Raw genomic sequence first — 14,240 nt, 5'->3', positions numbered from 1 at the left:
AGCTAAAAAGACAACATATTCCACCATTTCCCCAATACTTCCGAAGTCTTGACAAAAGCGTTTTGATGTCCTCTTCCTTAATATTTAAGCACCTAAGGCAGTTTACAATTAAGACTATGAGCACAAGCCAATGGACAAAATGTTCTCTGGCCAGTTTCAGCAGCTAGAATCCACCCTGTCTCCACCTATGGAATTAATGGATTCCATTTAAGCTGGTACAGGAATGGTATTAGTATGATATCCATAAGCAAGGAATCTCACGTGTGATTAGTCTCTCTTGGGATATACTCGCTTTCAGATAATTTACATATGCATATTAAGGTTCAAAAGAGCCCTTTATAACATTATTCACAATCCACTAAGAACCTGCATGTTTTATCCAGCACAAGAAAGCGTACGTGTGCAGCTGCTATTCCACTCAACTGGACTTTCACACAAGTTCTCTGTGAATTATTCCTAATGTCTTTGAAAGAAGCACCAAATAACACAATGAACAAAAGGAAATTAAGATGAATTCACAGCCGAAGAACTTATTTTCTCACCTCAACGTGCTTAATGGATGCTGAGTAGCTCAAACCATACATCAAAATCAAAAGATGCCCAAGGGATAAAATCCGAATATACTGACACTATGTTGTAACTAATTCTATACCACACTTCATTAGAGCTAGGTTTACATTTATTTATTTATTTAAAGAGAGAGATGTCAAAGTTGTTTTTAAAAGGTTCCCCTTTCCTCAAATTTTTCTACCTTTAAGCATGTTTTGTCACAACTTTAATGTTCTTTTAATGTGTGTTTTTATTTTCCTGGGCAATACATCATATTTATCTCTGTAACCATCCATCAATATTCCCTTTAATTGAGGTTAATTTCTTTCAACTTCCCTTAAGTACCCCATTCTGAAGTACTGAGCATGGGGGGCCTCTGCACCTGCCAAGGAGCCTTAGCGCATTTTCACAAACTAAAATGGTAACCTGAAAAGGGTAGCCGGACAGGCCTTCTGCTTCTCTAGCACAAGTACACAGCAAACAATTCCTTTTCGAAACAGAAGGCAAAACTGGAATTCTAAGGGCAACATGGTGTGAAGATAAGCATGCGAGAGTGTATGCAAGTCCTCCTTGCAAACCAGAAAACAGCAGCAGCGAAAAATAGAAACACCGGCACTAATATATGTAGTGCATTCCCCAAATATAATTTGCTTTTCTGGTTAACTGCTTGTTATTGTGTTTTCATTCATTTTGTTATTTTAAGGGTTGTTTTTGAGAGCTGGTATGGCGTAGTGACAAAGATGCGGAGCTACAAATCAGGATGTCCCCAATTCAGATCTCGCTTCTGCCAGGAATTCACTAAATGGCCTTATGCAGGCATGGCCAAACTTGGCCCTCCAGCTGTTTTGGGACTACAATTCCCATCATCCCTGACCACTGGTCCTGTTAGCTAGGGATGATGGGAGTTGTAGTCCCAAAACAGCTGGAGGGCCAAGTTTGACCATGCCTGGTCTTAGGGAAGCTGTTCTCATTCTCTCGGTCCTCCCATCTGCAGTATGGAGGATAATATTGACTTCCAGGGTGGTTGTAAGCGTCATATAGGTGAATCAATGGACCACTTGAAAGCAAATACAAAGGGTGATATCTGTGAAGATGAGCTCTGATCTCTCAGCCTCAGTTTCCTCTGAGAGGGGCCAGGCACATTCTTTCCCCAAGTTCCCAAACACACGAACACAGGGTAGGTTCAATCTGGCAGCAACCGTGGAAAATCCAGTGATGTCTAACACTGAGGTAGACACCTCCAAACTTCCAAAAGGCACCAACCATCTCTACCTACGGAACATGACCTGGCTTGTGATTGGCAGAATGCCACCAGCTGTCGATGAAGTCCAACCTGGGGACCCAGAAACCTTTAAAAGTTGACTGTTGCAGAACAGTCCTTTGTCCCTCTTGAACCTGCAACCGATGGCTGGAGCTTCCACCGCCAGAGGAGACCACGGAGAGTATGTTCTGCAGTGTTAAGTTTGGATTAAGAGCAGGATTGGTTAGACCAATATAGTGCTTTATTTCATTCAAAGCTTCCCACTTGCCATTTCTCCCCTATTCCTTCTTACACAAGACTCTTTTCGAATAAACTCCTTAATCAGATTTCTGGTTTCTGAACACACTCAAGGGCTGGTTCCCACACCATGTGGCTTGGTTTTCTATACTAGTTCTTGAAGGGCCGGTGAGAGAATGGGGCTTTGAATTCAGTAGGCTATTTCCCTACCGTCAAGAAACCAACTCTAAAGATGTGATAATCCTGTGTCCCTGGCCCAAGGGGTCTCATAGGCAGGTGGCAGCAGCAGCAGCAGCAGAGAGAGAGAAATCTAGAATTTATTTACTCAAAAATGTTTTGCCCCACCCTTTGGATCAAGGTGGCTCACTGTAAGCTTTCGGTGTGAAACACGTATTTCAAATAAACTATTTATGACAGACAAGTAGTATTAACACTCGTTACTTTAATTAACTGGTATTATTTTAGAACATCTGATTGTATGGGTTTAAAGATATTGCGAGCTACATTGATCAGTCCTGTTGGAGTTGAAAGTTGGGGCAAGAGTTCCATTAATAATTATGATCAATAAATGATTAGTATTAATAAATAATTATAATATTAACTTATGAAAGCTGAGGCTACGAGAATAGTGGCTTGTTTAACGCCACCTAGTAAATTCATTAACGGAGCGAAGAACTGACATCCCCACTGCAAAGCTGAATCCACACCTTATTTATTTATTCATTGCTACATGTATATTATTTATTACATCTATAATCTACCCTTCCTTCAGGGAGCTCATAGTTGCATACACTGTTCTCTCTGCTTGTCCTCACAAATATGCTGTGACGTGGGCATGGCAGTGACTGGACCAAGGTCACCCAGCGAGTCTTCATGGCCAAGTGGAGATTTGATGCTGGGTCTCCCTAATCCTAACCTGACACTCCAATGACCACATCACACTGGGTCTCCTAGCCGCCGCATACCACCAGCTCTGGGTGCATAAATGTTGAAATGCCTAGGGATCTTTGCATTTTAATTATTTCAAATGAACTTATTAACAAATACCTGAAGTGTGGCAGTTCGATTTGCCTGGTGTAATATTAGGGTTTAGTCACAGCTCAAGAAATGCTCTATAACTGCACATTGGTCGAAGAGCAGTTGAAGGAGCTGGATGTATTTGGCCTGGAAAAGAGGAGACTGAGAGGAGGAGATAGGACAGCCATCTTCAAATACCTGAAGGGTTGTCACATGTTGTTGGTTTTATATGGATTTTAATTTCGTCAGCTTAATTTAAACAATACAAACTGGGCATAGGGTTTTGTGCAGGACAAATAAGGAATGAATTCCATTGAAAATTGGTCTCCCCAGACAAATCTGCAGATGGTACCAGGAGACTTCAAAGTAACAAAAAAACTAAGATATGTGCAACAAATGTGGAGCACTCCCTATTGTCTTTCCCAGCTATATTTCAGTGTAAAGAGGACCCAATTGGCAGCAGCTGCAAAGAGTTTCTCCAGAATCAATACTGTGATGATAAAGCTAACCTTAAAATAAAATAAAAAAAACATGTGAAATTCAGGTGGTCCAATTCTTAGAAGCCACAAAGGTTACAAAAGGATGGTGATGATGTCACCCAAAACTGAAGAAGCCTGTAAAAGGTATACAAAGATTTAACCACAACAAGGGAGGATTATTTCTCAAATATATTGGGGAACAGCTCTGTTTTTGTTAAACTTGGGAAGCAAACTGTAGCTCAAGGACATCTCTATGTATATATGGGTTGGATCCAACACTTGCAAAAGTAGCAGGGGGAAAGTGAAGCTTAAAGCAGATGAAGAGCAAGAAAAGATGGGATGCAACTCCATTCCCCCAGCTGCTTCCCTTTCGAGTAGTTGAAGGGTAGTGATCAAGCAAGCAAGCAAACACCTGCCACCTGCTTCTTTGGTGCTACTTAACAGCAGCTCCCTGGTCCAAGTATGCCACTAAACAAATGAATTTGGCACTCTGAAGCATCCGTTGCAGTGAATTCAAATGCCTTCCCCCCCCCCACTTTAAAATCTATGAAAGCACCATCCCGTGATCCAAGGCAAAAGTAATCAGATACCAGGAAATAACCCTCTGAGATTACCACCAACACTGCAATTAAATGACCTCAAACAAAAAGAGTGGGACTTCTGCTAAACCCTACCAAATGCCACAAGGCGCTTCCATGCTCGTGCTTTGCTGTGTATTCCATGCTCATGCTTGCTGCTAATCCATAGCAGCCATCAACAAACATTCCCCCCCCCAAAAAAATTCATCATTTTCACCTGCCTTTAGAACATGACAGGTGTAAGAGATGGCTCCCCGGGAAGAAGCATATCGTTTTGCAAAATCAAAAATTATGACTTTTGAAATTTCACAGAACTAAATTGCAGTGTTTGAAGAAAAAGAGGCGGCAATTCTAGATCAGCACTGATGAAGACAAGGTGTGGAGCACCTGAGGCCTGTCTGGTTACCCTCACAAATCTTGTCTGCGCAGGCAGCTTTTCTTTATCATCGAGTTCCACATTAGGAAGAAAATAAAGCATTGGTGCGCCAAACAAAACCATGTCTCCCTCATTTTATTTTACTCTGCTGTGCATTTTATTCTTGCACTGTCTAATCCGGTCGTTTAAAAGCCAATGCAAATGACTCAGGGGCACAGCAACCCCATTCAGGACCAGAGAGTCCCCCACACCTGCCCACCCCCTGCCCCCCAAAAAACAGTACTTTTCTCTTGTCAGGATTCAATCTCAACCTGTTAGCCACCATCCATCCTCCAAACACCTCCAGATACTCACATAGGACCTTCACTGTCTTCACTGGTTCAGATTTGAAGGAGAGGTAGAGCTGGGTATCATCCACATATTAGTGAATGCCCTGCCCAAACCCTATGATGATCTCTACCAGCAGCTTGATATAGATGTTGAAAAGCCTGGGGTAGAGGACAGAACCCCGAGGCACCCCACAAGTGAGAGCCCAGGGGTCTGAACACTGATCCCCCAACAACACTTTCTGGACACAACCCAGGAGGAAGAAGCAGAACCACCTCCTAACAGTGCCCCAAAAACCTCTTGACAGTCCAGAAGGATGTCAATGGTGTCAAAGGCCACTGAGATCCAGCAGGACCAGGGAACAGCTTTCACCTCGGCTCCTGGCCCACCGGAGATCAACCAGTGCGACCAAGGCAATTTCAGTTCCATGAAGAGGCCTGAATCCTGATTGGAAGGGATCCAATTGGTCAGCATCCTCCAGACATGCCTGCAGTTGTTCAGCAACCACTCGTTCATTTGCCTTGCCCAAGAATGGAAGATTTGAGACTGGGTGATAGTTGGCCATATTGGCCAGGTCCAAATATGTTTTTTTTTAAGAAGCGGTTTAATATGGCATTTCCACACTGATCTGTTTCATGGGATGACTGGCTGCAAAGCACTGGACTGGGGATAGGGGATTGAGAGTGTTGATTATTAAATCCAGCCCATTTAAATGCACTAAATCTAACTAATTCCAACTGAACTTAGCTCCATGCAAATCTATCGAGGGCTGCAGCCTTAAATATGAAATATCCTTTTTTAGAACTCCTGCGGAAAATGGGAAAGTTATCAGACCAAGAAATGGAAAACAAGAGAGTGCAGACTAGAGAGAATCAAGATTATTATTCTGCATTGTCTAAAAGTTAATTCACTTTAAAACACAAAATAGATGAAAAGAGAACTTGGAGGGTGGCCAAAAGAGAGAAAACAGAACCACTGCAGGATTACCAAGAAGCATATAATGAAATAATATTATGGCAGTGTTTCTATACACAAAGAGGCAAAACATACATTTTAGGCAACAATCACAAGCATACGTCCAAGGATGTAAGTCTGATTGATACCAATGGGGCTACCTTCCAAGTAAAGGTGCATAGTACAGCATTTTTAACCTCTCGAAGGTTTGTTCTTGTTCTTCTTAACAATGTGATACAGAGCAAATGAATGTCTTTAAATGCTTTGGTCTTCATTGCTGCTACTGATTAATTTGCTCATTTAGGATTGGAGTTTGAGTTGATTCTAGTTCTTCAATTGTTTTGATCTTCTAGGCCACCTCAAGCAAAGCCATGTACAGGAAGGTGGGGTATGTATTTTGAAATAAAACCAGTCATTCAAATTGTATCCAAACTTAAAGTTAAAGGTAAAGGGTCCCCTGACCATTAGGTCCTGTCGCGAACGACTCTGGAGTTGAGGCACTCATCTCGCTTTACTGGCCGAGGAAGCCGGCATACAGCTTCCGGGTCATGTGGCCAGCATGGCTAAGCTGCTTCTGGCAAACGTATGCCCCTACAAGTTGTTGCTGCTGCTGCTGCTGCTGCTGCTGCTGTTTTCCTTCCTTGGAGGATCAGAATGCACAGAAAATTAACTTCCAACCCATTTCAGAGACGACACCCAAGTTCTACAGGACAAGTAAATTATTTGATCTATATGCGTAGTCGTTCTCATTCAAGCCCATTGCATACCCAAAATATTATCTCCCCTTCCCCTTTCCGATGAAAACAATCACTGCCTGGGGTTCAAAGGCCAAATTAATGCAGGGCACCTAATCTGTTTCAGTTCCTGCTCCCACCCCACCACTTCCTACTGCAGCCCTGCTCTCTCCCCATGAAAATCTGTTCTTGAAGGGCCCGGAACCTTCCAAAGTGGGATTTAAACATGCCTTGAAGCACTCAAGGAGGCAAGGGAAATCAGCAGCCTCCCTCCTGAGAGCAGAAGCACTTTTTACTCACACCCTCAGCTGTTTGGATCTAACACAGTCGATTATTAACTCAACAGTTCATAGTCTGGTTACCTATAGTGTAGAAGAGGATGGAGAAGGTGGAAATATTTCCTTTAGAATATACCATTGCTATACAGGGCATCAGAAGAGTTTACTGTGACAACATTTATTTTTCAATGTTATCTTCCAATTTGTTTTAAAATCTTTCCAATAGAAGGTGGAGGCTTTTTTGTTGTTGCTGCTGCTGCTGCAGTTGGTCTTTTAGCCTGGAAGATGGGCCTGCCAATTATTTTTGCACTAGTGCACATAAACAGGAAAAGGCTGTATCTTAGGTGTGTGAGTTATATATTCCCGTACAAAATAATTGTATATTCTATGAAGACTGATTCTTTTTCTGGAGAAATATACAGCAACACAAGGGAAATCTTGTACTGGCAGCATAACTGAAGTGGCAAGATACAATATTAGAAAAACAGAGCTACTTTCATTACTGTGATGCTGTGTGTCAGAATGTCTCTCTTTAATGAACCTGTTTGCAATAAGACTCAGGGTGCAAAGAGGCTATTTAGAGAGTCTATTGTGTCTATAGTGAGTCCTTCAAATATCTTCCCACCATTAGACATGCCGCATTGACCAATTCTGTCCTGATTGCTGTTCTTTTTAGTATCAAGGGACATTCTTGCCCAGACAGACCGATGGATCAGAAACTGCAGTTCATAAAATGTTTACACTGTACACATACCCACACAGTCATGCAAGCAACAAAGTCCCAGATCACACAGTGCATTGAATGTGGCAATGTCATCTGCAGGCTTATGACTTTCCAATATCAACGAAAGGATTTAAGTTAAACTTAGCCGGCGCAGCCTGCCTGTCACTCTTCAACAAAAGCCTCATTCACTCTCCCTCCTCCCTTTCAGAGTTTAGCCAAGATCGAGGCTCACATGGGAACGTTTCAGGCAAATGTTCTCTATGTCACAAGGCTTTTTTAAAAATAAAAAATAAAAAAATCAGCCGAGGCCTTCTCTTAATTGCTGACAGCAGAAAGGGACAATGTGTGTCATGCCATCAAGGAGCAAAAACCTTGCTTTGAACAAAGAAAATAAAACATAATGTAAGATTTATTCCAAAAGAATGTGTACTGGGCTTCTCAGTGCTGACAGCAGTGAAAGAATAATAGATTGCCATCCACACACACACACACAAACACACAAACCTGCAGATGACTGCATGCTTTCTAATAACTTGGCCTAACCAGCACCTCAATACTTAGCAGAAATCCCAGGACCTCAAGAGAGAAGTGGGTTTCAATCACACCCCAGATCCCCACCTTGCATCACGGATATATTTTTAACCAGAAAACTATTCAAATTTGTGAAAATGAGTATTACAAACATTTTCTTCCTTTCACTGAACTGTATAGATATTCAGGCGATACGGAATGGACTTCAGCTCTGAAGAAATATACACATAACGTTGCATAATTATTTGATAGAAGAAATACAGGAGTCTTGGGCAACCTGCTCTTATTAACCTTCTTACAGCAAAATAAAAAATCCTAGACATGTCTACCTAGAAGAAAGTCCCATTGAGTTAAATAGAAGTGAAGTGTGCATGGGATTACAGCCATTCAAGCATTTACAAATAAAGAAGTCATTGTGGTTGGAAAAGTTCGTGCCATGGGTAATATGTAATATTGGGAACGTAAGCTCTGGCTCTCTGAAGCGATTCCATGGATATACAAACATGACCAAGTAACACTCAAATGGGTTAACCATGTAACTGTTCTGAAGATACCATACTTACTCGGATGTAATGCGCACAATTTTTGGCCAAATTACGTCTTGAAAATTAGGGTGCGCATTAGATTTGATGGCGCATTAGATTTGCGTAAATACGCTAAATCACTTGAGCAGAGAAGAATCAGCTCCATGTTAAGACTGAACTCATATTCACAGGATATCCTAATGTATCACTTGTTATTATCCATTATGTTTAAATGTTGCTTTTTATGTGGTGCATGCATAGGTATGCAGAGGTAAGGGGGAGGAAACACACAGAAATACATAGGTGTTGGCTTCTGCCAATTTGTAAAAGCACTGTACAAGCTAAAATAAGTTTAGTATGTGCTGTGTGCTCACAGATCACTCCTAAAATGGCATGGGGAAAACTCGATGGCACACACATGCACATACAAGTGCAACCTTAAAACCACGAGTCTGTGCAAATTATTGTTGGAAATTGCAAAGCAAAAGCCTGCCTAGAAAGTCAAGTGTGTAAACTCAGGGCAGGCATTAACCAGCTCAATATCCAAGAATCCATGCATTCAGCAGTTTCATAATAAAAAGATAAGGGACTTATACTATGCATTTTCCTACATGTATATAAAGTTTCCTCCTCTGTCAGTAAACACACTATATATACTATCCCGCCATCCCTCTTGCTCTTCCACACACAACTCACCTATCACAACCAGTTGTCTCATTCTTTCCTGGAAGGCTTCTGCAAGAGAAGTAGCATGTTTCTCCTAATTCCAGTTAGGTTTCTCTTCAAGGCATGAAAAGTTACAGCACATCAACTCCTTCCCAATGCTGCAAAGATAAACGACAGAAGCTCCAAGCCACGTGGGCAGAGTGTCCACACTGCCAAAAGCTGCAGGATAGGTTGATCCCACATGACTGAGGCCTGCGGGTGTTGCTCTGAAGCCCAGAATGTCATTATCCTGGTGCTACTTTAAAGCAACAACACTGCAACAGCTCCCAAGCCATGAAGATAACTTGAGCGAATGGCTCCCCAATCCCATAATAAAGGAGTTGCTACTGCTTTCTGAGCTGTGAGGAATGTTAAAGGATCCAGGTGCAAGGAACAGCATAAAAAGCAATCAGTTTACAGTGAAAACTCCTGCATAACTGTTCTACAGTAAAGGCCAAACTGATAGGAAATAGCTCTGCAGCGATGTTAGTTAATTGCTCTCAGCCCTTTCCATTTTCTCATGGAGTAGCGGTCACATCAATACTTCTACACTATGCCACTAAGGGAAACCTGCCACACTTTCAAGCTCATAAAACGATGTTTTTGCCAGAACATGTTCGCAAGCATTGCCACAAATGCATTCTTTCCTCTTTTTTTAATCCTGGAAGAATTTCATATTTTGCAAGGTAAAGGGTCGAATAATCGCCAAAAACTTGGTTCCTTTTCTTTACTGCAAAGCATATTTGTAAATCACTGGAAACATTTAGGGAATCAGAAGAGTTCCCTTTCAAAATCCCTTCCTCGGCCTCATGCCTTGTGCCCAATCCCTAGTCAGCAGTTCACAAGCAGAGCTGTTGCCGTGAATCTGGAGTGTCAACATTCCAAAATACAGGTGGGTAGCCGTGTTGGTCTGCCATAGTCGAAACAAAATAGGAAACAAAATAGGAAATTCTTTCCAGTAGCAACTTAGAGACCAACTGAGTTTGTTCTTGGTATGAGCTGAAGAAGTGTGCATGCACACTTCTTCAGATACACACTTCTTCTTCTGTTTCAGTGTATCTGAAGAAGTGTGCATGCACACTAAAGCTCATACCAAGAACAAACTCAGTTGGTCTCTAAGGTGCTACTGGAAGGAATTTCCTATTTTGTTTCCTATTTTGTTTCAACATTCCAAAATGTCAACCATTCCCTCATTTTGAGACATTTCAACAACAAAACAATTTAAATTATGTCAAAACAGTTTTGCGGAGTGCTTCATCTAGTCGAAAGCAGCATTTCTGATGGAATAGCAAAGTGAAAAAAAGAAAGAAAAGAATTAAACCTGGCCTAATTATATCCTCATTACTTGTTTCACGAAAAACATGCTTTCATTGGTGTTATGACTCAAACCTCAACAGTCCACAGATGTTCTGCCATTTCCAGTTGAACAATAAAAAGGAGTGAGGAATCACACTCTTGGCAGGATGGGATTCACAAACCAAGTACTCAGATTTATACAACGAACAAAATCTAATAGGCAGCCCCTGTCTTAAGAAATCACTTTAAAGTTTCCCTGAGGTTCCCAGCATAATTTTGTTTGACCTTTAATTAAAAAGACTACCACAACTAGGCCCTTGGGTCATCACTTAAGACAGGTTTTACTGTACATTTACAAATGCACACTTGCATACTTTGCAAGATAGTATGTAGTACCAACAAAAAAATAATTCCTGTACAAATGTACATATATGCACAGCGAAACGAGAACGTTCCATTATTACCATAATCTCCAGTTGGTACTGGAGGGCAGTGTACATTTCTTGATTAGGCACATGCTAACTTGTGCAGCATTTTCACACTCAGCAAAATCCTTCACTATTAGGATATTAAGCAGTGAATTGGGCATAGTTTGCATCACACATCCATTTCTAAATTTGCAAAAAATAAAATAAAAAATTTATTTAAAAGCCTGAAATCGGTAACATTTTGAAGAATTATGGAATAAGATCACAACTGCTATTTTTAGTTTCTCTTACAGTGTTTGTCTTTTCTTTGTACCACAGATGAATGCTATAACCTCACGAGATATTTTGGTGAACCCTGGAAGGCTTGGGGAGGGAAATTCAACTTTTTTTCTCATTAAAAACCCACCTTCTCCCATGCAAAGCTACTAAATACATGCTCAATATTATTCACTGGGGACCCAAAAACGAGTTGCAGAAGGATAGACAAGTGGATCCAGAAAATATCTGCTGTGGTTTAAAATTAGAGGGCTTCTGAATCCCTTGCAGCCATTATTCTCATCCAGAGCAAGAGTATCCTGCACACAGGGGTCTATGGGAGGAATGCAGATGACAGACACCTAGAGCATTATGTTGGAGGAGTGCATAGTGTGACTTGCACTGCACCTGCCATAACTAGATGAGGAAGGGTAAAAGCGGAAAGGACTTGATAATACCAAGAAATATATTTGCATGTGCACGTTCTGTGAGTTCTACATGGAGGAAGTTAGGAAGAGCAACACCAGCCAGTGATACGAGTAAGGCATACTTTAATGGCTTAATTATAGAACTAACAAATAAGCCAATATAAGGTGTAATTAAGGGGGGGGGTTGTATTCAGTTATGCTATATTTCCTGAACTTGGTTTCAAAATATCAAATTCAGATGTTGCATGTAACCATAATCTCTGGAAGAGTAAATAAAACATTCTGCACACAGCACACCATAAATCTCATACTTAACTTACCATACAAATTGACTCCAAAACAAACATAATTTTCAAACCTCCTCCTTTCCCACAAAGTAGTCGTACAACCAACCCAATCAAGCTCTCAAACTCTGAATTCTTGTACGGCATGCTATGTTTACTCTAGCATCAAACCGAGAATATCAACGTTTCATTTATTAACTTGGAGCCACATACTATCCATTTAATGATATATACTACATACTACGTTTTTGTCTACATGAGCAGTCTTCAAAATCTACACAAGTCATTTGGAGGCTCTTAGGAGTTCACAGAATTATTGTTAAGCAGCCCAATGGTTCTCTGCATATGAAACCAAGTAGTGCAAGTTTCAATTCTCACTTCAGACACAAATTTGATAGTTTTGGGGCCAAACTAGAAGTGATGTTCAAATGTGTTGTGGTTTTTTTTTTTTTAATTCAAATGGCACCAACTGGGGAGGGGAGATAATTATGGGGATCACAGCCAAGTGCATAGGGAGAATTTAAATGTGTGCATACATCTGTATGTAAATACTGTATGTATCTCGACATTTATAGAAAGATGGACAGGTTATTTGGCTGATATGTACTTGTGCGTACAGACTTTGTCCATGTGTGTTTCCTTTATATATGAGCGCAATTTGCACCATTTTGTTGGGGTTACCTATTTCACTTGTTAGAGCCATCCAGTTGCTCAGGCAAGTCTGGTAAGTCAGATATCTGAACCACTACTCCCAGCCTTCCCTACTTGAGCACCACTTCTTTGTAGGCGAAATCAACTGCAGTGTGTACACTTTGTGTACACTTTTCAGTGTGTGTCTGTTTTTTGGTGTGAGCAAATAGCCCCAGATCACTTGTGCAGGTAAGCCAAGCTACATGTCCCAGAGATATCCCTGAAATCTTAAACATGGAAGAATTGTGAGTGGGAGGGAGGTCTGAAAATGTGTGCATGCATTCTACAGGGTGCTGACATAAATGAACCTAGATAGCATAACAAGAGTTGCATTGTTTGAATCATTGAATTGAAGGGCACCTTATAACTAGTCCAAACTCCTGCTTAGTGTAGGAACTCCAGTGGCAGAGCAACTCCAGGAGATGGCTATGCTGACTGAAGCCCTCCAACAAGGGACAGCTTGTTACCCTTCTCGTTAATTGGTTCCACTGACGAAATTTATCTTACCGTCAAGGATTTCCTCTCTAAGGTTCCTCCGTAACCAGAACTCAGTGTCAAATGCTGCAGAGCAAAAGGTGACAATCAAGAGGCGTCCTGGCAGTGGAACCATGCAAATGTGACATGCCAAAAATCCAGCATACTCCAGCTGCTTTGTGCTGTTTCAACAATGCAAAATAGCAATAAATCTGGTTTAATCGGCAAGTTAAGTGACATTTATGGATGCTATTCATTGCTGAATTGGCACATGGCAGCTGGTATCTACGGGTGAGGTTAGTCCTAGAAAAATATTTTGGAAATGGAAAGTGAAGCACTACGGTTAACATTTGGTACTAGGGGAAAAAATTCTAAATTTCAAGAGGGTTGATTTAAAACTGGAATATAGAACGCAGGTATCTTGCATAGCATTATGAGATGCATTACTTCCAAAAGGTCCTGAAAGATGTTTTAAAAGTTCAGCAGTTCTGAACATGAGAAACAACGTAATACCAAATCAAACTATTGGCTGATTAATTTCCTCAGTTCCATAAGCAGCATTTCTGTTTGAGGTAGTGAAGACGCTAGGGTCAGACTTCTTATTTGGATTGTGAAAAGCACCTTTCTGACTACAGTAGGTCTGTTCTTCAGGTACAGCTAATTTGCTTTGGATTTTTCTCTGTCACAGTTTGCATGCTTGTTGTTTATGGCAGAAAGCATCTTGACCTCTACATTCTATGTTTCAATCTACGATTCTCTCTTTTAACATGCGCTATGACAAGGCCAAGCTGCGGGAGGCAGTGAAAGATAAGTGTGCCTGGCGTGCTCTGGTTCATGGGGTCACGAAGAGTCGGACATGTCTGAACGACTGAACAACAATGACAAGGCTGGGGACACGGGTGGCGCTGTGGTCTAAACCACTGAACCTCTTGGGCTTGCCAATCAGAAGGTCGGCGGTTTGAATCCCCGCGACAGGGTGAGCTCCCGTTGCTCGGTCCCTGCTCCTGCCAACCTAGCAGTTCGAAATCATGTCAAAGTGCAAATAGATAAATAGGTACCGCTCCAGCAGGAAGGTAAATGGCGTTTCCGTGCGCTGCTCTGGTTTCACCAG

General features: G+C 41.4%; 1 protein-coding gene across 2 annotated transcripts in view; it reads right to left on the bottom strand.

Moving 5' to 3' along the window:
* The window catches only part of BNC2 (basonuclin 2), a 363,914-nt gene that overhangs the window by 319,124 nt on the left and 30,550 nt on the right, over positions 1-14,240 (bottom strand). Inside the window, exon 1 of one of the 2 annotated variants that reach the window (XM_033173619.1) lies at positions 9,266-9,379. The exons of the other annotated variant lie outside the window; for it this stretch is intronic. The gene's annotated coding sequence lies outside the window, so the exon portion shown is untranslated. Of the gene's footprint in view, positions 1-9,265; positions 9,380-14,240 lie in introns of those variants that run through there. 2 annotated transcript variants of the gene reach the window in all.

The sequence above is a fragment of the Lacerta agilis genome, chromosome 16, assembly GCF_009819535.1.
Source record: "Lacerta agilis isolate rLacAgi1 chromosome 16, rLacAgi1.pri, whole genome shotgun sequence".
Taxonomy (NCBI): Eukaryota; Metazoa; Chordata; class Lepidosauria; order Squamata; family Lacertidae; genus Lacerta; species Lacerta agilis.
This window is presented reverse-complemented; position numbering and strand designations above follow the sequence as displayed.